We start from the raw sequence: 3,448 nt of genomic DNA, 5'->3' as shown, positions 1-3,448 counted from the left end.
GACCCCAGGTAGAGTTATTTTGTAGTTAGATTTTTTGCATTTTGATCATATTTGATTCACACAAAAAAAATCCAACCATATATTTTATGAAAATTGTAAACAACACAAAACAATGAATTCCTGATGGGTTTTAGTCCAAATCCAGTTTTTTTTAAAAATTACAAAAAACCAGTTTTTTAAAAAAATTACAAAAAAAACCAGGACTTAAATTTGAAATTGATGCCCATTAAAAATACCCGATCCGCCCGACCAACCCGCCCCGAACTACTCGAAACCCGGCGGTTTTAGTAATTTTTAATCCGGGTAACGGGTAGGAATTTACCAAACCCGATGGTCACGGGTCGGGTGGCAAAAAAATCCAAACCCGCCCCGAATCGACCCGTGCTGAGCCCTAGTTGTGAGTTTAGCCACTAGAGAAAAAGTTTCATAATAATCCAATCCCTCACATTGGTTATAACCCTTTGCTACCAATCTTTCTTTACACCTTTCCAAAGTCCCATCAGACTTTAACTTCACCTTATAGACCCACTTACATCCAATAGCTTGCTTTGAAGCAGGAAGATCAACTACTGTCCAAGTATTATTAAGTTCAAGAGCCTTGATCTCATTATCCATAGCCTCATGCCACTCCTCAAATTTGACAACTTGAGTATATGACTTGGGTTCAACAATAGCAGAAACAGAAAGACTAAAAGATTTCTGATTGGATGAAAGCTTGTTATATGAAAGAACTGAAGACAAATCATAAGGACTACCTGAAGATGGAAAGGCTGCTGTGGGTTCTGAAGTGGAGGCAGCAATGTGACATGCAATATCCTGGTCTGTGTTTTACCCCAGAAGACTTTTTAAGTGGCTGTTGTGAAAATTTCTAAATGTGGACTTGCAGAATCAGAATCAGATGTTATAACATCAGGAATTGGATCTGAGTTATGAGTACTAGACTCCAAAGAAGTTGAAGATGAAGTTGGAATCATAGGATGTGGTAAACTGACCACTGTGAGTAGGAATGGGTAAAGGAATGACTGAATCAGAAAAAAAAAATTGTGAATCAAGATATTTGATTGCATAAGGAAAAATGGTTTCATGAAAAATAACATCTCTTAATACAAACACAGTTTTAAGAGTTAAATCATAAAGCTTGTACCCTTTAATGCCATATGGAAATCCAAGAAATATGCAGGGTCTAGCTCTAGGATCAAACTTGTGTCTATTTCTAAGAAGAGTGTTTGCCTAACAAAGGCAACCGAACACTCTCAAATGAGAATAAGAAGGAATTGATTTGAATAAGACTTCATAAGGAGATTTATTATGCAGAACAGAAGTAGGAATCCTATTGATTAAATGTATTGCAGTAAGAACACAATCTCCCCAAAATTTTAAAGACAAATGTGATTGAAATCTAAGAGATCTTGCTACATTTAGAATGTGTTGATGTTTTCGTTCAACAATTGAGTTTTGTTATGGTGTTTCTACACAACTAAGTTGATGGAGAACACCTTTTGATGCATAAAAATCACTTATGTTGAACTCAATACCATTATCTGATCTTAAAGATTTGATTTTAGAAATGAATTGAGTTTCAACCATATTAAAGAAAGTTTGAATATGGTTTCTAGTTTGAGACTTACGTTGCAATAGATGGATCCAAGTGAATCGTGTATGATCATCAACAATAGTTAAAAAATATGAAGATCCACTAATAGATTTAACAGAAATAGGGCCCAAATGTCAAAATGAATTAAATCAAAAGGTTGTTTAGAAATAGAAGAACTATGAGGAAAAGATAATCTGTGTTGCTTAGCCAAAGGGCAAATGCTGCAATTTTTATTTGATTCATGAAGAATCTGAGGAATTACAGGGGAAAACATCTTTAAAAGTAAGTCAGAAGGATGACCTAATCTGAAATGCCACAAACTAGCATTGACAGATTCAACAAAGAAACTAGTAGATGCCAAACTAGTGACTGCATTATTAAACTTGAAAGAACTGAAATTGAAATTGACAGAATTCAAAGGTAAAACAGAAATTGGATTTTGCAGCAAATGATATAGACCTCCAGCCTCTTCACCCACACCAATCGTTCTCCAACTTGTAAGGTGCTGAATGAAACAGAATTTTGATAAGAAAATGAAACAACACTGTAAGCTTTTAACCAACTTACTAACAAATATCAAATTGAATGAAAAAGAAGGAATACGAAGCACATCAGTTAATGTAAAAGATTCTTAAATCTTAATTGTGCCAACATGAGTAACTGATGCATGCTGTCCATTAGGTAACCTTACTGTTTTTGAAGTAACAGAAGTGAAAGTAGTGAAAAATGAAATAGAACAGATCATGTGATCTGTAGCTCCAGTCTCAAGATCCAAGGAGCTTTGACAGAATTTGTTAATGAATTCTGTTGAGTTAGAGAAGTAGAAGATGTAAAAACCGAATTTTTTGTATCTAAGAAAGAGAGTTGAGAGGTAATTGAGAAATTACCTGCACCTATCAGATTGGTAGAAGTGTCACCTTGAATAGGATTTGCTGAAATCTGACTGGAGAGTGGAACTTGATTGACAGAAGATTCAAGTTTTGGAGTTGGAGGCTAGAACATGTCCATAAGCTACTGACATTGGTCATAGGTAATAGGCAACTGAGGAACAATGTAGTTGGAGACTTGACTAGCAAAATGTGGAGCATTCCTTCCTTTGGTGAATTTGTAACCAGGGGGAAATCCATGAAGCTTATAACATTTTTCCATAGTGTGTCCAGGAATGCTACAATGAGAGCATATAGGCATTTCCTTACGATTCTGATACGATCTATTAGCAGCAAAGCGATTTGGAGGAACATCCTTTGTAAGCAGAGCAATAGTGTTCTGATTGAAAGAAAAGCTTGAAGAAGAAATCAATTGTTGCCTTTCCTCTTGAACAACAAGGGAGAAGACCTTATTAATAGAGGGAAGTGGATCAATCAGCAAAATTTGTCCTCGAACATGGGAATAACTCTCATTCAACCCGATTAAGAATTGGTAAACATGCTGTTGATGGTGATAAGACACGATATTCTTCAAAGCTCCATAGGTGCATGTAGGAATTGGTTGATAGTTATCCAGCTCGTCCCATAAACCTTTCAGTGTAGTAAAATAAGAAGTTACAGAGCTATTTTCCTGTGATAGAGAGGAAATAGCCTTCTGGAGCTAGAAAATACGCGGCCCATTGCGCTGAGAAAAACGATCGTGAAGATCATTCCACATTTCAGAAGCATCATCAATATAGACGATACTTGTGGCGATCTCCTTGGAAACAGAGTTCAATAACCACGACAGAACCATATTATTACACCTAGTCCATGCCAAACCAGTGGAATCAGCAAGATTGGAGGGCTTTGACAGAGTGCCATTAACAAAATCCAGCTTATTTTTGGTCGAGAGTGCCATCATCATCGCCCTTTTCCATGAATTATA

General features: G+C 36.2%; 1 pseudogene; it reads right to left on the bottom strand.

The window, feature by feature from the left end:
- Positions 1 to 318: 318 nt before the first annotated feature.
- On the bottom strand, positions 319 to 3,448 carry LOC148586469 (uncharacterized; annotated as a pseudogene).

This window comes from Corylus avellana, chromosome 4, assembly GCF_965113065.1.
Source record: "Corylus avellana chromosome 4, dhCorAvel1.hap1.2, whole genome shotgun sequence".
Classification (NCBI taxonomy): Eukaryota; Viridiplantae; Streptophyta; class Magnoliopsida; order Fagales; family Betulaceae; genus Corylus; species Corylus avellana.
Note: the sequence above shows the minus strand (reverse complement) of the source record. Positions and strands in the feature narration are given on the sequence as shown.